This window comes from Lactuca serriola, chromosome 6 (genome assembly GCF_051521515.1).
Source record: "Lactuca serriola cultivar US96UC23 chromosome 6, Lser_US96UC23_V15, whole genome shotgun sequence".
In the NCBI taxonomy this organism is placed as follows: domain Eukaryota; kingdom Viridiplantae; phylum Streptophyta; class Magnoliopsida; order Asterales; family Asteraceae; genus Lactuca; species Lactuca serriola.
The window spans coordinates 166,207,738-166,235,299 of record NC_136413.1 but is presented as its reverse complement, the minus strand read 5'-3'; positions in this window follow the sequence as shown (position 1 = coordinate 166,235,299).

The following is a 27,562-nucleotide window of genomic DNA, read 5'->3' as shown; positions in this document are numbered from 1 at the left end:
GATTGAGCCAATCGTTGCCTTGAAGAGTGCATTAAAGCTTGGAGAAGGAAGAAGGATCTTGGTGGTGGAAGAAGGGGCTATAGATCCGGGATTGGGAAGATATTTTTGAGCATTTGGAGGTAATAAACTAGTTCTTGGACTCTTTTGCACCTAGATCTATGTGTGAGTTTTGGGGCTTTTTAGCCACGATGGTATCCATTTGAGTTACAAGCCAGATCTGAAGTTGTTACTTTGGATCTACGCATATTATGGTCTTGAGAAGCATAAAGTATCTGCCCTTGGGTTGATTATGGAGCTTCTTTGCCTTAAATCCTAGTTTATGGTGTATTTTGCCTAGATCTCCTTCTCTACACGTAAAGTTTGCAACTTTACGTGAGGAATAGGCTTGGGAATGGTAGATCTACAGTTTGGAGTCCATGCATGACTCAAAAGTCCTCTGCATGTATGGAGATCTGAATGGACTCGGCGAGTCCTTTGAGTGGACACGGCGAGTAGCATGAAGATTTGGAGGAACTCGACGAGTCGGATGAACAGATCGTCGAGTCAGATGATGTTGGGCAGGAACTTAGCGAGTTGGAAGAACAACTCGGCGAGTCTGTTGAAGATTGTCTTGGACTCAGTGTGTCTGTTCTTGGACTCGGCGAGTCAGGTCACGAAACCCCCCAAACCCTTCGAGTTGAGACTCAAATCAGTGAGTCGAATGGAGACTCGGTGAGTTGGACAGGTCAGGACTCGGAAATCGGTAGACTCGGCGAGTCATGGACTGACTCGGCGAGTCGAGTCGCGAATGGAAGGACTCTAAACATATGAACTCAGCGAGTAGGGTTGATCTGGAAGGTTGACTTTGACCAGGACTTTGACTTTGACCAGAGTTGACTTGGTTGTCTTTCGGGGGTCGGTTAGACTTAGTGTTGCATTGATATTGGTAGCTCGGGGAGCGAGTGGAACAGGAGTTCAGAGAGTTGTCGGGCAGCAGCTAGTGGGTTCATCAGCAAGTTCAGCTAGTGCAGGTGAGTTTCCCTTTTGTGTGAATGGGTCTACGGCCACAATGCCGGCTCATGTAGTTATGAGTAGAAGACCCGGGGGTTAGCCCTAGGCATAGTATGCTAGTATGATATTCAGGACGAGGTCCAATGATAGCGGGCGGGTGCCCAAGGAATGGTTTATATGATAGTTTATACTTGTTGTCTGTGTGATACTTGTATGTTCCTGGTAGGGAGGTGAGTGTGGGAGAGGTCCTGTAACTCACCAATAGCAGAGGGTGGATGGTGTTCCACATCTCATTAGCAGTAGATCAGGGGCAAGGCCCAAGTTAGGGAAGGAGTGAGAGTGGGCTGGGCTCATACCTCACTATCAGCATGAGTATGGACGGGGTTCCATGACTCATCAGTAGCAGGACAAGGGCGAGGCCCAGAGACAGGCGAGGCCTTAGGACAAGATTCGTTAGTATGTGTTTAGCTTATGTCATGTGATATGTTTATGTTCTATTATATGATAGCGGGAGAGGCCCTGTGACAGGTGAGGCGTAAGTGAAAAAGATTTGTATCCGAGCGGGGCTCGAAGCCAGACGGGGCCTGGAGCGGCGGGGCCGTTGTAGCGGGCGAGGCCCGAGGAAGGGGCGAGGCCCAGGATAGCGGGTGTGGCCCAGTATGTGCATTATGTGGTTATGAATTGTATGTGATAGGGTGGGGAACTCACGAAGCTTCGTGCTTACGATTTTCAATTTTGGTTTCCGGTGCTTCCGGTAGTGGAGGGAAGAGCTCGGGGTGATCGCATGGCACACACCATAGATTAGACAGCCTGGGAATGTTTACTCTGATAACGAACATGTGTTTTGGAAATTAATACTCTGATTATGTTTTGGAATGATGACTTTGCTTAAAGTAATGTTTTATTAAAAGAAATTTTTAGTCTTGAATTTTGGGACGTTACAAAAATTTGAAATTTTATTTAACGAAATTGACTTTTGTTGACTAGAACGTATCGGGTTGTCACATCTGATTGGTTTTAAGCATTCTAACACCCCTAAGTATACATGCAACCCTAGAAAACCTTGGATCTATGTTTGTCCAAAATATATGCAAAATTTGATTTCCAAGGTTCGTAATCGTATCTAGAATACATGGGGATCTTTCAATCTAAAAGATGGCTAGAATTACATACCTTGTAGTTGATTTGATTCCATGAAAACCTTGAGAGCCTATCACCCCAAGTGTGATGCCTCTAATGCTTCACACAACACCAAATGCTTTGGAATTACTTTGAGAGAATTTCTAACACTTGTAAAATCGGCTTGCCCTCTCTTATTCTTAGTGTAGCCGATTTTGGTGAGTATCATGTTCTTTATATAGTGTGTCACATCTAGGGTTACACCATGTAAACCCTAATGTGGCATGACTTTTCATTTCCATGACCCATGGGTTTGTAACTCCCATGGAGCATCCTATGGGTTTTAACCCAACTTGATAATCCATGGAGCCTTTAGCGCACTATATAAGTTATGGATGATTTACATAATCAACCCATATATTTAATTAGTCATCTTTTGATCACTTAATTAACTCTAGATTAACTCTTGATCAATACTAATTAAATAATACTATTAATATAATATATTAATAAACCACAAGTGTTATTTCTCTCATTTAGTCTATCCAAATGAATGATGTCATGCAACCCAAATGGACGATGCTGGATCGGGTCAATAGATACCAAATATAGTTATGGACTTACACATCTTATCCAACAGTCTCCCACTTGGATAAGTCTAATAACTATAACTGTAAGTATGACTTCAGGAACCGATCAACAATCGTAGCTCTTTGAAGGTCTCTCGGAACTGAGAACATGATGATATGCCATTTAAGATAAGTGATCATATAATCCTCTATCCTAGATATATCATTCGAACAAATACATGGAACAATGTCTTTCTTATTGTCCATCAGTTTGTTTTCTGATTTCCGATTTGACATAGAACTAAACTGAACACATCAATTTGGTTCTGACCAGGCCCGGTACATAGGTCAAAACAAAATCATCGAGGGGTCCAGATATCGCTTCTAATACAAGAAGAAAAAGATAAACTTCAACTCATATGCTTATTCTACTACTTGTGGAATCACACAAAATTATGTTTTATAACATCGAGTTACCAATGCGGTTTCGTACGATCAATGCATAACCAACTCATAGGCAACAAGTCATATCTCTAGGTTTGAAGACTTATATGATATTACCGTCTCACGATCACTCAAGTTAAATTCCATGAAGTGATACCAGTGAGCGTGGGTTGAATCCAATGCTCAAAACTTATGAGCACTCATGAGTGTTGTGGCCATGTCCAACACTTTGACCTCTGCAACCAACTCATGATAGTCTTAATTCATACCTACTTCCAACATATGAACGACTATGGAGAATTTGAATAATATGATATACCAAACATAATTATTCTGGAAGTCAAAACGTGCAAAAGAAATGTAGTAAACGATTGACAAAAGATAGCAACACTTTACTCATAAATAAACATAACTTTTATTCATCATCAAATGTCAGTTACACTTTACAAATTTTAAAATTATCTAACTACCAAAATTAATATCATCCTCCAGCCCTATGCTCCGAGCATGCTGGAGATGCTTAACCCGACTCAGTCCCTTCGTGAGGGGATCTCCTGGGTTCTCATCCGATGATACCCTTTTTGGCACGAGGAGTCTCATCCGATGATACCCTCTTTGGCACGAGGAGTCCGCTAAGGAAACTACACTTTCACTATCATAGAAAATTTCCATTGGCTCCTTTATAGTTGTTACAACTTCAAGGTGTCCAATGAAGTTCTTCAGCCATATCGCCTCCTTTGCTGCTATATACTCTGATTTGCAAGTTGAATCAGCCACTGTCTCCTTCTTGGAACTCTTCCAAGTAATTGCTCCTTCGTTTAAGGTAAAGACCCAGCCTGACTTAGAGCGGAAATTATCCCTATCAATCTGAAAGCTAGCATCACTATACCCTATAGCTCTCAAGTAATCACTCCCATCGAGAGTAAGGACCGAGTCCTTAGTCCTCTGCAGGTACTTGAGGATATTCTTTACCGCAGTCCAGTGAGCCTTGCCAGGGTTTCCCAGATATCTGCTGACCATGCTCAAGGAAAAGGCCACATCAGGACGAGTGCGGGTCATAGCATACATGATCGATCCTACTGCAGAAGCATAAGGTACTCAACTCATTTCTGCTATCCCAGCCTCAGTACTCGGGCTCTAAGTTTTACTCAGTCTAGCATTACTCTAGATGGGTAACTCTCCTTTCTTGGAGTCTTGCATGCTAAACCTCTTCAGCACCTTATCCAAGTAGGTACTCTGACTAAGTCCAATTAGTGTTTTCCTCCGGTCTCTCAGAATCCTTATCCCTAGAATATAGGCAGCTTCTCCTAGGTCTTTCATAGAGAAACACTTCCAAAGCCAGGACTTCACTTCCTGCAGGGTTGGGATGTCATTTCCTATGAGTAGTATGTCATCCACATACAATACCAAAAAGCTGACCATACTCCCATTAGCCTTGACATAGACAGAAGATTAATCTTCACTCCTTGAAAACCCAAATTCTTTGACTTTCTCAACAAAGCAAAGACTTCATCTTTGAGGTGCCTATTTTAATCCATAAATGGATTTATCGAGCTGACACACTCTATTAGAGTATTTTGTACTGACAAAACCCTCTGGCTGACTCATGTAAACATCTTCAGCCAAACTTCCATTAAGGAAGGCGGTTTTGACATCCATTTGCCATATTTCATAATCATGAAATGCAACGATGGATAACAGAACCCTAATGGACTTAATCTTTGCAACTGGTGAAAAGGTCTCCTCATAATCAACTCCCGGAGTTTGAGAAAAGCCCTTTGCAACCAGTCGCACCTTATATGTGTGTACATTACCATCCATGTCGGTCTTCTTCTTGAAGATCCATTTGCACCCAACTGTCTTACGACCTGGTACATTACCAACCAAGTACCCAACTTGATTGCCATACATAGATTGTATCTCGCTGTCCATTGCCTCTTTCCATTTGGCAGACTCGGGGCCTGCCATGGCTTCCGCGTAACTGTTAGGTTCATCCAAACGTACCAATGTCTCATCACTAATAAGTGTCTCACCTTCAGTAGTAATATGGAAACCATAATAATGCACAGGTGCATTCCTAACCCTTGTGGAACGCCTCAGAGGTTCATACTTGTCAATTGGCTCAACAGGAGTTTCCTCCTCAGGTTGAGTGCTAGGGTTTGAAGTTCCTTCCCCACTTGACTCTTGAATTTCTTCAAGGCAAATTTGCCTCCCACTATTTCCTTGGCTTATCAACTCTCTCTCTCTCTCTCTCTCTCTCTCTCTCAAGACTCCCCTCCTTGATACAAAGACCACATTGTCACTAGGTCTGTAGAAGAGGTAACCAAAGGATTTATGTGGGTAGCCGATGAAAATACACCTCTCACTTCGAGGTTCAAGCTTATCATGAGTCTTGCGTCTCACGAAAGCCTCGCAACCCCAAATATTTATGTGGTATAGTTTAGGAACTTTACCAGCCCACATCTCATGAGGAGTTTTGGCAACTTTCTTTGTAGGGACCAAATTAAGGATATAGGCGGCAGTCTCTAAGGCATACCCACAAAACGATATTGGTAGCGAAGCTCGACTCATCACAGAACGAACCATATCCAACAAGGTTTGATTGCGCCTCTCAGCCACACCATTCAACTGTGGTGTCATGGGAGGTGTCAATTGTGAGATAATCCCACATTCCTTAAGATAGTCGAGGAACTCTATACTAAGATACTCACCACCATGATCGAATCGAAGCATCTTAATGTTCCTGCCCAATTGATTCTCGACTTCCTGTTTAAACTCTTTAAACCTTTCAAAAGTCTTTGACTTATTGTTGATTATATAGACATATCCATATCTAATATAATCATCAGTAAAATTCAAATAATAACGATTAGCATCCCTTGTGGCAGATTTGAAGGGTTCCAATGCGACTTTTCATGGCAATAGAAGCATTCAACCTCTTTTGGGTCAGAAGAAGGGGTGACGAAACCTTTCTTGGTTCCACTTAAAGAAGAGCCATCAAGGTTCTTACCCTTCGTACCCTTCGAAGGGCTCTTCCTCTTCTTCTCTCTACCCTTCCCGATTGCCAAGACAAGGGTGGAGTTTGGAGTAGGTGTAGGAGTGTTAACAACCGACTTACCTATAAGACCTGTTTTTGCGGTCTTTAGTAGTCCTTGAAGTTTTCTGAGTGTGACGTCTTCCTTATTCATGTGGTATGTCATGCGGAATTGATCATAACACGATGGTAAGGAGCGCAAAATGATATCTATTGCAAGCTCCTTGGGGAAGTTCACATTGAGCTTCAAATACCGATCCACATACCTTTGCATTTTCTGCATGTGGCTCGTGACAGATTCTCCGTCATTCATCCTGGTTGTTAAGATGGAGAAGATGATTTCATACCGCTCTTGACAAGCACTCTGATGGTATCTTTCCATCATATCTTGGTGCATCTCAAAAGGGTAGTAGTCCTCATAGGACTTCTGGAGTTCAGCTGTCATGGTGGCCATCATGATGCATGCCACTTTGGTGGCATCTCTTTCATGAGTCCGGAAGTCAGCGATCTCCTGGGGAGTAGCAGTGGATTCATCGATCTCCTTTAGCTCCTTATCGAGGACATATTCCTTGTCCTCGTAATGAGTCACCATCCTGATGTTCCGGATCCAATCCATAAATTTGGAACCATCGAAGATGACCCTCCCACATAGGTTCATGAGGGAAAAGGAGTCAGTGGGGTTTGAGGAAGAAGCAGTGTTGTTGGAAGACATCTGAAAAAGAAGAGAACAAGTTTAGTTTAGACATAAACATAGTCCTTAATAAAACACCAAAATGTAATATTAAGGCTAGGATCAATTCACAATATATCATAACTTAGAATAGGTATGTCGTAATCTAAGCTAAAACATATTTGAAAGGTAGGTGAATGACGATTCACCAATTTCCACCAAAAACCAAAGTATAATTTATTAGGTTTTAATTGGTTCTTAGAAATTCCTAGATTCTTTTGAGATTCAATCAACTTTTCAAAGGCATGTTTTAATCTCGAGTGTGCCCTCCAAGTTTTGTGACTGGGATACCGAGGATCACAAAACGAGGTGTGAAGTAACCATGCAACTCACTTAGTACCCTTAAAGTTTATCACTCAATCGATGTGTCGGTTAACCAAACGCATTGCACCGACCTATAATAAACTTTAAGTCACCCTTTACCTACCTTGTTAAGTCCAGGTTAGTGTGCCTGTTAACCACACACACTCCACTAACGACTTAATCAAAGTGTAAAGTGTAATTTCATGGATTAGCACCTTATTCACATTTTCCCAAAGTAACTAAGATTGGGAATTTAATAAAACATTAAGTTACCTTCTAATATTCATCATACTTTTAATGAGAATTTATAAGTCCTTGTCTTACCCGTTCGGCTAACGACCCTCTACTGATCAAGGAAGCAGTGGGTGAGAGTGGACACTCATTAAGCTGCCATTTTATAGGCAGCAACCTTATGCCCCCCTTATAGACCGGCTTTGTGAATGAGACCTACTAATGGTAAGACGACTTGCTATTATACATATAATACATATATATATATATATATATATATATATATATATATATATACTTATAATATTATAATGTATAAGGGTTGATTTTTAACTTTTAAAAATCTAGGGGTTGGAACTAAAGTTTATTAGATGACTTTACATGTTCCAAAACTTGAGGGCAAGTTTTTTAACTTAACAAAACTCTTCAATTCATAACTTATGAGTTATTAAAATGAAGACTCTTCATTTTTTTGTAACTTATGTGTTCTTTTAATGGGTTTAACACAAAGAGACTTTTGGTTATCCATAACTTGAGAACAAGTTATTGAATCCATTAAAACACATAAATATCATGAATTCAGCATTAAACAAGTAATTCCTATGATCTATCAAAAACTCATAAGACATGAATATTCATATCAAAATTTCAAGAACACATATAATCATGTAATTTTGATATTAGCCATTGTAAATGGATTAGAACAACCATTACACCATCTAAAAATAAGTTTTACAACACCAAAACAATTTAGGTTAATGTTTCTAGTCCATTTCCAGCAGCAAAAATCAAAATTCTGCACTCTGCCTGGCCAACTCGTCGAGTGCACAAACTGACTCTCCGAGTTGGTTGCATTTTCACTTGGACTCGTCGAGTCCCCTGTGCAGACATCTCAAAAATTCGATTTTTTTCACTATTTTCCATCAAGTATTAACACACAAGCCTAGGCTCTGATACCACTGATGGGTTTTGAGCATTCTAACACCCCTAAGTGTACATGCATCCCTAGAAAACCTTGCATCTATGCTTGTCTAAAATATATGCAAAATTTGATTTCCATGGTTCATTATCCTATCTAGCATACATGGGGAACTTTTAATCTAAAAGATGGCTAGAATTACATACATTGTAGTTGATTTGATTCCATGAAAACCTTGAGAGCCTAATACCCCAAGTCTGATGCCTTAAATGCTTCAAACAGCACCAAATGCTTTGGAATAACTTTGAGAGAATGTCTAACACTAGTAAAATCGCCTTGCCCTCTCTTATTCTTTGTGTATCCGATTTTGGTGAGTATCATGTTCTTTATATAGTGTGTCACATCTAGGGTAACACCATGCAAACCCTAATGTGGCAGGACTCTTTATTTCTATGACCCATGGGTTTGTAACTCCCATGGAGCATCCTTTGGGTTTTAATCCAACTTGATAATCCATGGAGCCTTTAGCCCACTATACAAGTTATGTATGATTTACATAATCAACCCATATATTTAATTATTCATCTTTTGATAAATTAATTAATTCCAAATTAATTCTTGATCAATACTAATTAAATAATACTTTTAATATAATATATTAATAAACCAAAAGTGTTATTTCTCTCATTTAGTCTATCCAAATGCATGATTCCATGCAACCCAAATGTACCATGCGGGTTGAGTCAAGTACATACGAAATATAGTTATGGACTTAGATATCTTATCCAACAACATCATTCCCCCATTAGAGGGAATTTCGTCCCAAAATTCGAATTCTGAGTGGCTGCTAGGAATTTGGAAAGGGGTATGTACTTTAGTTCCCTCTGAACTTCTCGTTCCTCAATGATCTCAGATCATCGCTTGACGTTCCAACAGATCTTCGCTGTCGAATCTGTTGTTTTGATCGGTGGAGAGTGGGTGGGTTTGGCTTACTTGTCTATGTTTATCCAATTGGATGTCCACTTGTATATCAGAGCAGCTTTTGTCTTGAAGTTCATGGTAGGACTCGTACATGGTCCATCCATCATCACCTCGTGTACACAAGTCATATATAATTAAGATCGACAAGACGGTTGGATGGGTGATTGTGCCCTAAGTCCACAATCAAACCAGAAGCAAGAGATAGGGCAGAAACACACATCCTAAGTCCTTATAACCTTAATTATATACCACCCTCGCGTATACACTTAATAATGATAGGTTAACCGTATTTGTCCCTAGCTTCTGTGCTTGAACCTGACTTGCTGCACGAGTCGTATTCCAAAAAGGTCTGCTGGGGATACTTGGGGAAGGTTACAAAAATATATAATACTCCTCGCATGAGCACTTCGGAGGTCTAAAGTTAGAGTCAATTCTGAGGTTCAGTGTCGGATTTGTTGTTAAGAGTGACAAGAGTCTCGCTAGTCGATCTGTTAAGGTGAAGGGTGTCTTCGGTAACACATGTGATTGGTATGGTGGGGACCAAGCCAATCTAGGTCGGATGACGTCGTCAGAACATGTGTTAAGTTGGTTCGGAAGGAGTGTTTGTTAGAATGATAGTGCATCTGTGTGTACATTTCTAGTGCTTTCTATTTTAACCTGGTTATTAGTATTGCAAATGATTCGTACCACGGTAAGAAATACTAGCAGTAAGAGTGTTCTGATAGCTAGTGATGACACTTCATATTATGATCCCCATCAGGTCCCTCTATGATCGCTTGGTGTATACAAGTCATGTATAATTAAGAAATGATAAGACCGTCGACCGAGCAACTCTGCCTTAAATCCACAACCAGACAAGGAACAGGAGATAAGACGGAATCATTCACTCTAAGCCTGCAAGATCTTAATTATACATAACCCTGGTGTATATACTCAGTCATCACAGCTCATCTACAAGGATATTAAGTATATATTTTTATCTGAGTGTTGTGATTTGATGGAATGAGCGAATATTATAACAACTTTCTAATTGTCGGAGGTTTTAGCAAACATACCACGTACCAAAAACCGTATGATGCTTAATTATCCTTGTTTTGGAAACACTCCTAAAAGTCGAAGTAAGGTTCCTCGTTGCTTCTACTGGTTTGATTATCAAACTCCACCTGCCCCTTCGGCATTGCTCTCGGTTGGACTGTCCCTCTTGAAGTGCCCTATTTCACTGCATAAATGGCATATTGGGCTCACATTGGCATTGGTGTATGAGGTGTTGTGTCGGGTCGGAGTCCTATAGAAACGGGTAGTATGTCCTCTCCTGAGGCAGTTCTTGCACTGCACCTTTCAACATACTTCGGTATGATGGAGGTTACACTTATTACATTGTGGGAGGGTTCCAACATATCGACTGGTATGGACTGGAGTGACAGATGTCATGGTGGATGTTGAGGTAGGCATGGTGGCTGCTGTTGTGACTGCAGGGGCAGCAACGGGTTGTTGGCTCTTAGCAAGCCTTTGAGATACGTTGTACTCCTTTTTGTTCCAGAACTTTCGTTTCTTGCTCTTAGGTTTGTGGTCTGAGGTGTCCTTATCGGTAGACACCCGCTGGTGTCCTTGATAGTTATTGCGATTAGTATTGTCGGCACTGCTTGCGCTTGCGCTAGCATTGTTAGCATTGAGTTGTGTCATGACGTCCGTTACAGCTGTTGTGACCGCAACTTGAAAACTAGCAGAGTCTATCAGCATAATTGGTGTCTCGCCCGAGAAACAATATCGTGAGTAGTGATGGTCATTGCTAGTTGCATTCTCATAATTTATATACACATATATAAATTTTGTGCTTTTCTGAACTATTCTCAATGTTTCTGCTAAACATTCCTGAGATGGAGTTATGGTAGTGGGTAGAAGTAGATTTTGTATGAGTGTTATGTTTGTCCATCCTAGTACTATTCTCGCCCAAGCACGCTTAGCTAGGGAGTTCTGATGGGGTTCGGTGCATTAGTGCTGGTATGATCGCACCCTATAGGTCTACGAAAAGGCATCTTTCAACCACAAGGTTTACAAGATGAGACGGTAATGAGTCTTTAGTAGTGGCTATAAGTCGAGAGTTATCTAACCAAGTTTATCCTAGTTGTGAGTCTATTATGTTCCGACTTTTATAGTATTCTGAAAATGATTCATAATAGAGGTCTATATAAAATAGACTTATGAATTAGTAGTGGTAACCTTGGAATGAATTTATGTGAATTGAACGTTTGGTACTAGTTGTTACAAAAGACAAGATAAACCTAACACATAGTGTGAGCAGTGCAATTACTAACTGAATAGGTTGTATTAGTTTATTAAATATTAGTGTGACACATAAAGTGTTCGGTTTCTTCGCATGTCTAGTGAGCGGTTTTCTCTGTTCTATGTTCCTAGCATGATTATCCTAGATTCAGCTGTAGGGATTTGTTGTCTCTGGGCATTACTATGGATTTCTTGTCCTCCATAGGAATGTTGAATCTACGCTCCATCCTGCTTCGGGTCTTGACACTGATCCCCATTACTTCACAATGGAATGTCAGACCTCGGATGTCTGAGTGAGTTCCCTATGTCTGTTCTCGCTAGGGTATGGTTCGGTAGTGATTACTCTAGTTCCTTTTTCTTCGATTGATCCCCTCTCAGAATTCTCCTCATGAACCTCTTATGCTGACTGTCATAGTGGAGTGGCTATATCTATCTATATTGTTCGGGCGAGAATTGGTGTGTCTAAAGAATCTATGAGATTTAAGTAAAATGAATTTTATTTTATAGGGTGATCCTTACTGAGCCTCCCTATAATTACGCAGTGTATACAAGTCGTATATAATTTAAGATTAAATAGACCTTCGGATATGTAACCCTACTCTAAAACCACAACCAAACAAGGAACATGAAGTAGAGCATATGTCACCAATTCTAAGTCTATAAAATATCAATTATATCCAACCCTGGCAGTATACACTCCGCAATTATAGACCCACCAACAAGGGCTTTCTAATTTTCACATAAGTTAATTGTAGTGCCTAAAATACTCATATATCATTTTAAATGTATGTTTGATTTTAGAGCTTCCTGGTATATGATCTTGGTATGGTTGTAGTCTTCTCGTTATGTTATAGTATCCTAAAATACTCTTATAGTATTTTACTTTATGTTTTGTTCTAGATATCCTTTGTATATGGGGGTTGGTAAGTTTTAGGTTTGTTGCAACACCATGACCATTCCTAAGCATATGCTAATCACATCCCGACTATATATAGTTGATCAGGCTATATTCTTCCCAAATCTGATTATATATCTCTTGACCTAGTCGTGTTATCCAACATCCTAAATACTTGTGTATTGTACTTCTTGTGATACTTGTTCTAGTATGTAAGTATGTATACTTCTCGTAAAATACTTATATTCTAAAAGTATACTTTTAGTCAGAGCAATTCGGCCCCATTGTATTTATAGTCGTATATCTTTTACCGGTTGATATACTGAATTCACTATAAACATTGCTCTGATACCAATCTGTCACACACCCAAACCAAGATGGTGGAAACAATCAAGGGTGGAGGACATCATGTTCAAGTATCACAACAATTGTATAATAATAATCAAAGAAAAAACAACCATTGTATCAATAATATAGTGTTTACATTGAATTTGAATCATACATAATTGACTCCAAAAGTAAATAGCAAAATAAAGACTTGAAGCTACCATGCTCTATCTTCTGGAAACCCTGTACGTGTACCTGTCTACTAGTGACCTGAGAATACAAGTGGTTTTGAAATGTGTCAACATTAAAGTGGTGAGTTCATAAGCATTTGTATTTAGAAAGTATGTACTTTGTTCCTTGAAAACCTTAGTTTGTTCTCCCAGAAAATCCTATATTTCTGATGTAATGAAATGTATGTTATGCTGATTTGTACTTACAAAAGTAAAGTATTACTGTGGTGTATGTATGCAACTCTTTTTGAATGATACCCCTAGATAAATGTTCTTTCAGAAAAGCATGTTTTGTACTAGAAAATAGTATGTTCTTGTTACTGAAAACGTAATATAGTACTTATATTGTAGTCATGTCTGTAGTGTCGGTAATAGTGCCTGGACTCCACCAGAAGTAGTGTAAAGTAGCATACTATAGTTTGATTACTTATCAAAACATTCGTACAAAATCCTTTCCCCAATACGAAATTGTATTGTACTAGTAGTGTAGAGAGATTTAATACTAACATAAAATCTTTGAAGTAGTGTTAAACCCGTAAAACTTGTTTATACTATTGTGAGTTTCATATAACCATACTAATATGACAAAGTGGCATCTACGAAGATCTTCAGGCGTCGGTATTTATGATATTTTTCACACCCCCAGGTGTAACATCCCGGATTCCCAGGTATTATTTTATCCTTTTATTTTGGGTGATTTGTGAGGAGACTCAGTGAGTTGGAGTCCAAAATCGCCGAGTAGGATCGCGGTTTTGGGCGCGGGTTCGCGTCTGGACTCGGCGAGTCCACGCTGTTTAATGAAACCCTAATTTCCAGGGTTTGAGACCTATTTAAAGGGGCTTATGGCCATCATTTGCGGCCACCAACCCCTAGAGAGAAACCCTAAAGAGATTTGAGCATTTTGGGAGAGAGAAGAGGCCATTGTTGACCTTTGAAGCTTTTTTTGGTGAGGCAAAGGAGATTCTAGCTAAGAGAAAGCAAGGGAGGTGGACATTCTTCGATTTTGGAGCTCAGAGCATCATCTTGGAGGTATATTTTGGCTCCCTTTTCTGTTGTTATTATGAACATGGGGGTTTAGGGTTTCTTGACCCCTTTGTTGGTTAGATTTGATGTCCATTTCGTCCCTATTTGTGATGAGGCTTGAGATGAGATCCATAGAGGTCCAGAGAAGCTTTATTCCTTAAGCTTTATGAGGGTTCATGAGAGTATTGGCCTAGAGTTATGAGATATGGGGCTAAATCATCATTTATGAGCAAATAGCTGTTGTTTTGAGCACCAAGGTTTGGACTTTACGTGATTACCATGCCTGGGGAGGCCACATCTATGATTGTATGGAACAGATCTGACCTCAGAAGTGAGTTTGAGTTTATGCATGGCATGGACTCGCCGAGTCTGAAGAACAAACTCGGCGAGTAGCATGAAGTTTGCCCGTAACTACTCAGCGAGTGGTCTTTCCGAGTTGAGGGGTCGACTCGGTGAGTCAGGGAGAGTCAAGGGGGGCGCTGAGTCAATCCGGAACTCGCCGAGTTGTTCTTAAGACTTGGCGAGTTGAGTCGTGATGGCCCCGTGATTCATGCCAGGTGGAACTCGTCGAGTTAGGGAAGTACTCGACGTGTCAAGAGAGGATCCAAGGGAGTCAGTGGACATGTATAGACTCGCCGATTCGCCCTAGTGCACTCGCCGAGTCCGGTCAAAGTTGACCGTTGACCTTGTTGACCTTTAGGGTTGAGTTCAGTTGTATTTATGGGTATATTACTTTGTGTGATTAGGCGGAGGCTAGATCACATTTATTCCGAGACAGATATTTACCGAGACACCCGAGGTGAGTCTTCTCATTATACATTACCTAGTGTGGTAATAGAGTTCAGACACAGAGTATTATAGAGTTATATGCCAGTGTGATTGCATGTTATTATGTGTTGTGATTTGTTGTGATATGTGATATGCATGATTATAGAGTCACAGAGTTGGGATTTTCGGGTCCCTAGAGTTAGGGCCAGAGGGCCCACAAAGAGTTGGGGCAAGAGGGCCCCACTGAGACACATTGACCGGAGGGTCAACAGAGTTACAGCCTCGAGTGGCTATTATGTGATTAGTGTGGTATTTTGGGGAAACTCGCTAAGGTTATGCTTATAGTGTTCAGTGTTATGTGTTTCAGGTACCAGTGATGACCGCGGGAAGGCGCCGGCTTGATTCGTACACACATATGGGATTGGATGTATTTTGATCTTGGGAAACAGTGTGATTTGAAAACTTGATGTTATGACATTTTGTGAATGAATGGTTTAATTAAAAATGTATTTTTCAAAGTGAGAAATTGTTTTTATTTTTACGGTGTTACAAGTTGGTATCAGAGCCTAGGTTTGAGGGATTCGGGTGCACCTTCGGGCGTATCTGAACTCAAACCGAGGATTTGAGAAAAAATTTTGATAATAAAACAAGTTTTCAAAAGAAGAACTTGCGAGATAAACAGATCAGAGTCGTGTGTACGAACAGCCAGCGCCCGAACGGTGATTTCCCAAAATACCATCATTATAAGTGTTATAATATATGATGTGATATGTTATCTGATGAGCTATGATATGCATGATAGAGTAGACTCAGTATTCTTATTAGGACTAGAGTGGCCTGATATGTGATGCCTGAGTCTAGGAGTCTTGCTGCTAAGAATATTTCAGAGTGGTTAGGTAGCAGCGACGAGATTTTGAGAGATCTGTTGCGAGTATCATATGATTAGAGAGAGTAGAGTGCTTGGGACTTGGGACTCTGGGAGGAGGAATTGGGGTGGATGCTGATGCGGTGTGGACGGTAGCATTGGGCCCGTACTACTGAACACACCGGGTCAGTGCACAGTCCAAGTAAGAATCTTTGGAGTACCAAGGAACAAGTAGGATGGAGTACTCGAGTGTGAGTATACTCGAGCGAGTCCCTGATATTATTCTTATATTGTATTTCAGAGAGAGAGAGATCATGGTTGGGACTCGCCAAGCATCACGGACCAGTGATACGAGGGATGAGGAGATCCGTAGGATCATCCAGGAGGAGGTGGCTGAGGCCATCAGGGCAGAGATACCAGAGATGTTCGGGTCTATCAAGACCACGTTGATAGATACATTTGATGAGAAGTACGCTGATCTTTTCTAAGGCTGCTTTTACTGTAGCCACTGCAGCTATAGCTGCGACGAGGCCGCAGGGTGGTGATGCGTTGCTGTTCCGAGAGTTCAGCAACACAAAACCATCGGAGTTTGACGGGACCCAGGACCCGATTGCGGCGATGAGATGGATTTCAGATATAGAGGGGTGTTTCTTCACTTGCTCATCTCCTAAGCATTTGAGAGTTCGGTTCGCGCTGAACCAGCTTTGCTTTGGAGTGAAGGACTGGTGGAAATTTGTGGCGGCGCACTATACGCCTGCTGAGCTTGCAGCAGTGACCTGGGAGAGGTTCACTGCTATGTTCCGAGATGAGTACGTTCCCCAGGTGGAGAGGGAGCGTTTGGCCCATGAGTTTCTGACCCTCAAGCAGGGTACTGAGTCTGTTACGGTGATTACGAGGATGTTTCATGAGCGGGCGATGTTCTGCCCAGGGCACGTGTCCTCCGAGCAGGCACGTATGAGTTGATATTTGAGCATTCCGAGGAGGGACATACGTGAGTTCGTGGCGAACTCGACGTACTGGACATTTGCCGAGCTTCAGGCAAATGCCCGGAAGAGGGAGATAGAGCTGGAGACTCAGGCTAGGGAGGAGGTTGAGTCTCAGGGGAGGGATCGGCGACCGGTGCAGTCTCAGCCGATAGCCAAGCGGGCCAAGCCCGCCGATTCGAGATCAGGGAGCCAAAGGGGCCGCACTTGTGGCAAGTGCGGCAAGAGCCACGACGGAGTGTGCAGAGCAGGGTCTTGCTACAAATGCGGCAAGGAGGGGCATATGGCCAAGGACTGTCCCAAGGGGTTTGCAGTATGTTTTCACTGCAACCAGACCGGACACCGGAAGGCAGAGTGTCCGCAGTTGCGGGGATCAGCACAGGGAGCACCTCAGGGATCTGCCCCTGCCGCCATCAGAGATACCGAGAGTCGGCCAGTGAAGGCCGAGGCGCTGAGGGCACGAGGGAGAGCCTTTCGGTTGACCACGGAGGAGGTCCGCGCAGCGCCCGATGTCGTGGCTGGTATGTATTCTTTCGTGTATTTATTTTGATGTTGAGATATTGTGCTTATATTATGTTATGCGTAGGTACTTTTCTTGTGAATTCTATACCTGCCTTGGTGTTATTTGACTCGGGTGCGAGTCAGTCTTTTGTATCTTTAGCTTTTAGTCAGCATATCAGTGTTAGTCATGAGGCGTTGAGTCGGCCTCTGAGAGTTTTCATAGCTGACGAGAGAGTGATATATGCCACGGAGGTGATCCGTGGGTGCGTATTTGATATTTTCGGTGTTGAGTTCCCGATTGATTTGGTTCCTATTGCGATGGGTGATGTCTGTGTCATTGTGGGCATGGACTGGTTGAGCAGATTCGGTGCGGTTATCGACTGCGAGCAACAGCTGGTGACCATACGAGACCCTAGTGGGGGAGTTCTTACGGTGTACGGCAATGGTACACGTTCTGGGTCAGCGTTTTGTTCGGCCGCTAGGGTGAGGCAGTGTCTACAGCAGGGTTGTAAGGGCTTTGTGGCGTATGTGATGGATACGCGGGTTGATTCAGGGAGACCGAGGTCAGTTGAGGAGGTTCCGATAGTGCGTGAGTTCCCGGATGTATTTCCAGAGGAGTTGCCGGGTGTGCCTCCCGTGAGGCAAGTGGAGTTCAGTATCAATTTGGTTCCGGGGGCCGCGCCTATTGCCAAGGTGCCCTATCGCCTTGCACCTCCAAAGATGCAAGAGTTATCGTCGCAGCTTCAGGAGCTGTTGGGGAAGGGGTTTATTCGGCCGAGCAGCTCGCCGTGGGGAGCGCCTATCCTTTTTGTCAAGAAGAAGGATGGTTCACACCGGATGTGCATTGATTACCGGGAGTTGAACAAGCTGACGGTCAAGAACCGTTACCCATTGCCGAGGATCGATGATTTGTTCGATCAGTTGCAGGGAGCATCTTGGTTCTCCAAGATCGATTTGAGGTCGGGGTATCATCAGGTAAGGGTGCGAGATGAGGACATCCATAAGACAGTGTTCAGGACTCGTTATGGGCATTATGAGTTTGTGGTGATGCCTTTCGGACTCACTAATGCCCCGACAGTGTTCATGGATCTCATGAACAGAGTGTGTAGGCCGATGTTGGATCGGTTGGTGATCGTGTTCATCGACGATATTTTGGTGTATTTGAGATCCAGAGAGCAGCATGAGGAGCATTTGAGGGAGATCCTTGGAGTTTTGAGATCGGAGAGGCTTTACGCCAAATTCTCCAAGTGTGATTTCTGGTTGCGAGAGGTCCAGTTCCTAGGGCACCTCGTTAACTAGAAGGGGATTTTGGTCGACCCGGCCAAAGTGGAGGTAGTGATGAGTTGGGAGGTGCCGAGGTCACCGTCCGAGTTCAGGAGTTTCTTAGGGTTGGCAGACTATTATCGGAGATTTATCAGGGATTTCTCCAAGATCGTTGTGCCACTCACCAGATTAACTCGGAAGGGTGTCGTTTTTTCATGGAGACCAGAGCAGCAGACCTCTTTTGAGACGCTTCGCCAAAGGCTATGTGAAGCCCTAGTGTTAGCCCTCCCATAGGGGATGGAGGAATTTGTGGTGTATTGTGATGCGTCGATCTTGGGATTGGGAGCGGTGCTGATGCAGAGAGGGCATGTGACAGAGGAGGTGGTTGGATGTGGTCAAGGATTATGATTGTGAGATCCTGTACCACCCGGGCAAGGCTAATGTTGTAGCCGATGCACTGAGCCGCAGGGCGGAGAGCACCCCGTTGCGAGATGTATGTTTGAGGTTGATTGTGATAGCTCCAGTATTGGACGCCATTCGTGGGGCACAGGCTGAGGCTGTGCATCCTGAGAAGAGAGTATTGGTGGCCCTGTATGAAGAGGGATGTCGCGTGGTTTGTTGAGAGGTGCTTAACCTGCCGTAGGGTTAAGGCCGAGCACCAGAGACCGCATGGTAAGTTGCAGCCGTTGGAGGTTCCCGAATGGAAATGGGAGCAGATTACCATGGATTTTATCACCAAATTGCGAAGGAATGCTAGGGGAGTTGATGCAATTTGGGTGATTATGGACAGGTTGACGAAGAGCACCCACTTCCTTGCTATCAGTGAGAGCTCTTCCGCAGAGAAGTTAGCAGAGATGTACATGAGGGAAGTGGTATCACGGCATGGAGTGCCGATCTCGATTGTCTCAGACCGAGATGTGCGTTTCACTTTCAGATTCTGGAAGAAGTTTCACGAGGAGTTGGGTACTAGGCTGCATTTTAGTACCGCATATCACCCACAGACTGATGGACAGAGTGAGCGGATGATTCAGACGCTCGAGGACATGCTCCGGGCATGTGTGTTGGATTTCGGGGGGAGTTGGGACACGTATTTGCCCTTGGCAGAGTTTTGCTACAACAACAGCCATCATTCGAGCATTGGTATGCCACCCTTTGAGCTGTTGTGTGGGAGGAGGTGTCGGACCCCCATTTGCTAGGGAGAGGTCGGGCAGCGTGTTATGGGTAGTACTGAGATCGTGCTTCAGACGACAGAGCAGATCCAACACGTCAGACAGAGGTTGTTGACCACTCAGAGTCGTCATAAGAGTTATGCGGACAGACACCGGTCCGAGCTTGAGTTTCAGGTCGGCGACTTTGTGCTCCTGAAGGTCTCCCCTTGGAAAGGAGTGATTCGATTCAGGAAGAGGGGCAAGTTGGGGCCCCGATATATTGGTCCATATAGGGTGGTCGCGAGGGTAGGAAGGGTAGCCTATCGTTTGGAGTTGCCAGCAAAGTTGGGTTAGATTCACGACACTTTCCACGTGTCGCAATTGCGGAAGTGTATAGCCGATGAGTCGGCAGTGGTACCATTAGAGGATATTCAGGTACCAGTGATGACCGCGGGAAGGCGTCAGCTTGATTCGTACACACATATGGGAATGGATGTATTTTGATCTTTGGAGACATTGTGATTTGAAAACTTGATGTTATGACATTTTGTGAATGAATGGTTTAATTAAAAATGTATTTTTCAAAGTCAAAAATTGTTTTAATTTTTATAGTGTTACACACCAGGCATGCCTCCTAACTGTAGCTAGCAGTTTGGATGTGGGATTGTTAGTCCCGTATAGATCTATACACAAATCTTATGCTCTCCATCCGGGAGACTCTGGTTATAATTTATAGAACTTGAACCTGTACCCTGGTGGGTATCCGAAGTAGTGTCTCACAACCCTGTATTAACTGGTTCTACCTATCACGTTATAGTGTTCTGTTCTATTAGTAATCGTTTGAAGTAACCTGTAGTGATGTACTTTGTAATACTAAATAATTATACTTAAATAATTATTTTAGTAGTGTATCCTTGTAGTAGTGAACTAGAGTAGTGTTCCATAAACTATACCTATTAGAATTTAACTGTATGCTATGTATGCATAGAAAGTCCTTGTAACTAAACTGTTTGTATATATCGATAAAGTCATAAGAAAGGTACTCTTTTACTCGACATGTTACAAAAGGGGTAATTCTTTATTTAAATGAAATGGTATGTACATATGTATAAGGCGTATACATATAACATGCACGTTAAATGAAAAGTATAAAACATTTGAAGTAGTTTGAACCACTTTTTAAAAACAATTTGAATCAGTTGAAAATAACTTGTAGTGCTTTAAAACTGTTTGAAATCTTTTGAATGTTAGCACAAAATTACTTTGTGTTTTACTTGTATTCCCTCCCCCCCCCCCCCCCCCCCCCCAAAACATTGAAAAATAGGGAAAGCGTAGGGGTATGAACTCACCTTTGATATGTGCTTTTGACTGGATTACGAGACTGAAGAGATGATCTTCGAGTTGGATTACGCAAAACTAATGGTTTCTTAACAATATTCAAACACATAATTGTATTTAAATTAATGAAACCATTAATTAAAGTGTTAGAAAACACTTTTTTGTGTTGAGAGTGATTACCGAAATTTGTACGAGTGTGGAAAGGTTTTCGGTTCCAAGGGGTTTGCGTCTGAACACGGGTTTACAGTCGAACACAGGTTTACGGCCAAACACAGGTTTGCGGCCGTAAACGGGTTCTCGGTTTAGAGAGTTCTCAGTTGCTTGAAGATTTGAAGATGTTCTTGGTGTTCTTGGTTAAAATATGAAGATTTGAAGGTTTTAGAAATGTTTTAGGTCACAAACCCATGTAACTCACGAGACATTTTTTCTTCTGACGTATCTCTTTTTAATGTCATGTATACCAAGTTATATTCAAAGAGGAAGATGATAGATGGAAGTAGAAGTAATGAGATAGAGAATGGAGTGAAACTTGTTTAGTTCCCTATTTATTTTATTGATATAAGTCTTATTTGTTTCTATGGTTTGTATGATGCTTAATGGTAACATCTAATGTTTTAATCATAAATGTTTTGTGGGACAAGTTGTTTTAAGTGTGAGCTGATACCCATGTGATGGTTTTGTTAAAACCATAGCATTTTAACATAGCATTTTAAGGTTTGAAAAAGTTTTGGAAAATTTGGGGTGTAACACTTGATCCGAAAACTATTTCCAAAAAAGATTACTTTTTGCGTTTTTGAGGAATGAGGTTGCACGAGAAAAATTTATCTATTTCTGGCCATTTTGTAATTGAGAGTTTAATTAATATTTGTAATTTGAGCTTTTACTCATTATGTTTTCATTTTTTGTTAAATTTTAGACGTTAAATCAATGGAAAGGTGGATTTCGTGGATCTATGTTTTGATGTTGGATTAATTCACTCGAATGCATGATAAACATTTAAACGAGCTCAAAAACCATAAACGAGCTCAAGTCGAGCCTAGGCTCATTTAGGCTCACATGATAAAGAAAACTAGCCTCAGCGGAGCGGAGCCGAGCTCAAGTATGTTATTTTTCCCACAAGCCAAGCAGGAGCTTTCAAACCAGACTCGAAACGAGACGAACTCAAGCTCGATCCCACATGAATTTAAATGGGCTCAAGTAGAGCTTGGGTGTGTTCGGGCTCGACTCGGCTCATTTATGTCCTTGTTCACAGATGAACCTTACAACTATGAATATACAAGTCGTTGTTGCATGACTTGCGGATCAGACACTTGTACATTCGCAGATGAACCACACAACTACGATTTTTGGCCTTCCTCAAGAGATTTTCTCTAAAACGGACAATCTAACTGTGATTTTCTCTCATGATAATCTGAAAATGTGAAAATGAGATTTACTTCCAAAATTTGAGATTTTTATACTTCCGACCCACAGGCCGAAATTGGGGCAAATTGCATCCAAGCAGAGGAAATCACATCTAGAGAGTACAAAATCATAGTTGTTTCTAATCACCTAATCACCTGTAATTCCATTACAATTTTCGGAAAAGACTAATTTTGACTATTTAAAAAAAAATAGTTAAGAGATTTGGATATATATATATATATATATATATATATATATATATATATATATATATATATATATATATATATATATAATCTAGAACACAGTTCATGCCAAAACAGTTTTGGTTTTGTTGGTTTCAAGCTTCCAACGTTGACTTGGTTGGGTCTTGATCTAAATTACGAATTTAATAATGAGTATTAATGTATTATTGTCTAGATAATAAAATGAACGTGGACTTGATTATATGGTGTATCTATATATTCACCGACATACCTAACCACAATATGCTAAGTTGAAGTCTTATACACTATTATTTTAAATGAAAAAAATGTATATACACATGATTAAACATTACAATTCGTATATGCTTTATCGTTAAATCATTCGAATGGTTCACAATCTACCATTTAAACCACGTATTGCCTGTTTATGTTTTTTGTATACACGGTTTATTAATAACTTTTTTATATGATTTAGCATTAAGTTATGTACCAATCATCTTCTCCAACTAACAACATCCATTCTCGCCACCACTATCCACCTCTCATCACCACCGTCCACTTCCAGCAAAAAACAAAAAAAATAAATAAATAACAAAAAAAAAAAAAACACAACCTTCTACCACCATTTGCAACCTGCAACCAACCATATCCACCCGTCATCACCACCATGACCATGAGCAAATAACTATTCTAAAATGAGCTTCAACGTGAAGCAAACCCGATTCAAACTCAAGTTTAAAGCTAAAAATCAAGTCAAACCTAAATCAATTTATACTAATATTCCAACAATAAAATTGTTTCCTTAAATGGATGTGGTTAATATTGTGGTTAATGTTGGTGCATGGTTCAAGAAGAAAGGCGCAACAGAAGCATGTGGAGATAGGGTGGTTTTCACATATCAATATGAGAGGGAGAGAAGTGGGTAAAGGTTAAAGTAGAGGTATTAAAGATGCCGTCAGTAGTAAAGGGTGTGGAGGCGTTGTCACCAAAGAGAACATGTAACACCCATACTTTTAGAACCATTAAAATACCATGGTTGTACATTTTGTCAGGATATTAAGTCATGACCAAAATATGGTTTTTCAAAAACCTTCAAACATTTTATCAGACTTTACAAACATTGGTGTTACAAATGATAATAACAACCATAGTATAAGGAAACAACCATAGTACAAGGAAAGAGATAATACATATTGAAGATTATTCTAGGTAGTCCAAAATATCTTTATTAACACGTAAACCTGTAATCATTAGTCTTTGATCTTGGATACGATATATCTTTGATCTTTATTAACACGTAAACCTGTAATCATTAGACTCAAGAAAATAAATACGATATATCTTGAAATATTTCATAAGAACTTTAACATTTCACAAACATTTAATACCATAAACTTATGAAACTTCATAAATCTCAAATCTTACTTTCTAAACATCATGAAAACTTAAAAAAAATCATAAAATTTTTAACATCATAAGCTTCACGAGTTACCAATATATATGCTTAATAACCACATGAGAGCTAATCTCATTCAGGTCGATGTGGAGTCTATACCTGTTGTCGATTTGCAACCAACAGGAGCGCTAATCTTATCGTAGTTGATTGTAGAGTCTATATCCCTCGACAACTACTTCAAGATGGGAGGTACAATCCTAGTAGCATTTCATTCGTCCCATTACCGGGACATGTCTGAACCTTTCATAACTATAAAGGTATTCATAACATAAAACATAAGACTCAAATTATGAATAAATCAACATCAATCAATGAACATATAGCATGCTTAGTACTTTAATAATAAATCTACTATCAGTACCCCTTTAAAATGGCATGCTAAAACTTTTATAAGTAAAATTCTAGCAATAGCCCTTAACTCAAATCACATAATAACATAAAGGTTCAAGTAACAAAACAGTTTTCATCAAACATATTCATATAAGAAACATACTTTTCTATGTGCCCATTAATAATCCACATGTACTGACTTTTTTAGTTAGTGAAAACTAACTACAATTCTTTTCTCGAGTTGGTGCCACTTGATCAACTATCTTAAATTTATATTCAAGCAATACATTAAGCTCTTTTTATCATGAATAATTCTATAGAGAGCTTAATTCCAAGCCATCTTTACCAAAATAATTCATTTGATCATACAAATTTCTTATCTCAACCTTTTGTGATAAAACCAATTAATCTCCACGAATATCTCGTATATGTGTCTTAACTTATCAATATATAAGCTTTATTTCCATTAACTACATAATCACCTATTTAGGGTTTTGGACTCATCATTTTCAAATTCATGATCTCCAACGTAGATTTATCATAATAAGTTTGAAATCATGATTAAGCACTTACTATTACTTCATACTAAAATTTCAAGACATTTATTACAAGTTCTATCAAAACTCTTTCCATTTTCACCATTGAAGAACATATCAACTTGAGAAGGAAAATAAGGAGGATACCTTGATTCAACTACCAGAAGTTAAGTGGCTTGATCCCCTTTGAAAATCCTTTAGTGGAAGTTTCACTCTTGATCAAGGCTCGTAATTTCGTCCCCTTCTTTTTCACTATCGGTGGATGTTAACAAAAGAGTTGAATGGCCAAATTAAGGTATGACATACAATGTTATAGATAAGAGTTTTACGCATTGTGTAAATAATATGGATGTGTCACATAATTTTAAGTTGAAGTGCTTCATATTAAATTCACGCGACACATTCTCTTTCATCTCAATTGGGCACCATACTTCCTAAAAATTCGCATACCATCGACATTACAAATCTCATTCTCTTTGTACATTACCCACTTCAGTTATAGCAAATTACCATGCCATTCTACGTGAAAATCAATTTGACGTGTTGCATAACTCCTTAGGTAAGCGTTGTGTACTATAGTTCAACAAACTTTAATGACATTGTTAATTCATTTTTGACTTAAAACTTACAAATTTAAATCTATTTACTCATAAGGTTAACAAATAAAATTATAAAAATTCGCATTATACCCTTTTAGTACAAATACACAATTCCATGACTAAAGTCACTTAAATGGACATTGTATCTTCTCAATGCATTTTTTCACAATGCATTATTTTTTGCTTCTTGTGCCCTAACTTTTCCAATAAATTGGGAAGTCTAAATGCATGATATGCACCGTTAACAACATGATGAGCACACTTTTGTTTTACTCTCATCTACCTCCCACCTTTTGGGTTGAGGCTCTTCAGATGGAATCTCTCCTCCTAAACATACTTACCTCTTAATCTATAGACAATCCCACCCCTCACTACTGTCTATGTTTCCCTTGACTCCATACCATTAAAAAACTTCAACCTTGATCGACACCTTGCATCTTCCATTTCTAAATGGAATTTTAGAAGAAAGTATTTCCCAAATAGCTTCATAGTTGACACCTATCTAAGAAACATTATAATGAAATATATTGGATAAGATTTTTTTTATTAAGGTGAAATTAATGAGTAGATAATCAAATCTAGATAAGTCAACTATAGTGTATAACAAAGATTCTCATAAAGTTTCAACATTTGAATATATGGGGATTCAATACTCCTTTTCAAGCAAGGGTAAAATTCAAGGAAACAAACGTCGAACAGTGGCTCAGCTAAAATAGGTGAGGTGCTATTAGATGTATGATATATAAGATTTAGGGTTCTTATTATGGTGATCCTACTTAATAAAACTATATAGAAGGCTTTAATTGTGGAAGGTTAGTTGCATCTGATAACAATCGATGACCATCAAAAGGGTGAAGGTTAGGGCCAAACCTATACAAGCATAAATATAATTAAATATCAGTAAGGCCTAATTAATTCCCTTAAAAACTAGCAAAGGAAAAAACAATAACGCTACTTAATAAAAAACCATTTTACAAAGCTAAAACAAGTCCTATGCATAAAATATTAGCACAAATACAACACCCCTTACCTAAGCCAAATCTATATAACTATAAAAAGGGAGAAAATGTCGACTAAAAGACGGCAAGCTATCCATTCTAACTCATTCCTTACAGTTATACCATGAACTGATTGTTCTAACATAGGCATTGAAGATGATTTCAAGGAACCCTTCATGTGACAAACGAAAAAATGAAGTCATCGTTCATGGTCTCAGCGACCTTGAACACCCCTAGTATGTAATGCCTTAGAATTGTATTACATCCTTTTAATGAAAATGAAGTTTATACTTAGAATCGCATATGTAATACCTTATTAGTCTCGGTGGATGTAAATCATTAATGAACAAAGCGCTATTCACCATATATAAATATTTAGTTAATGCGTTGAAAATAAGATTTATGTGTTAGGTGTATTTATGAACCAATAATACTTTAAATAGATAGAGCCTATGAATATGATTCACTGGATATAAAAAACGTTGAAAATTGAGGTCATATGCAAAAGTTATGCCCTTTTTAAGAAAACAAATCAATTACATAATTAAGATTTTTGTTAATGAACGTTGAGTCCATTCGTTGGGTTAATTACACATATCGTTAAGTATTTATGAGCCCACTTTTGGACTCAGACTATACTCTATAATTTGATTTCATTATCAGAACATGTTTATCACGAAGTAATGGTCGTTTTACGAAGTCAGTCGAAGCGTGAAAACTATAATAATAACATCATACACGTTTTTAACTTAGTTACATCTATTGTTTAGAAAATTTCTATCACATATTTGGAACCACCATGTTCGGGACATCTGACTAGTATATTCGGGAAATTCGAATGAAGTCGTTTTTCTACATTTTGACACGTAGTTCTAGAATGTGACACGTTCCGCGTTCGTGGTGGTGAGAGTTGGTGCATTTCAGAGCTGACATTTGACAAGATTTGGTGGTCCTTTAATGTATATAAATAGAAAGAGGCGACTACCTCTCTCCCCACATCACTTTCTATCTCAATCTCTCCCTCTTTCTCTCTAGAAGTTACACCACTTCACCACCATACCGACATCTTAAGCCACCATCGGAGTTTTG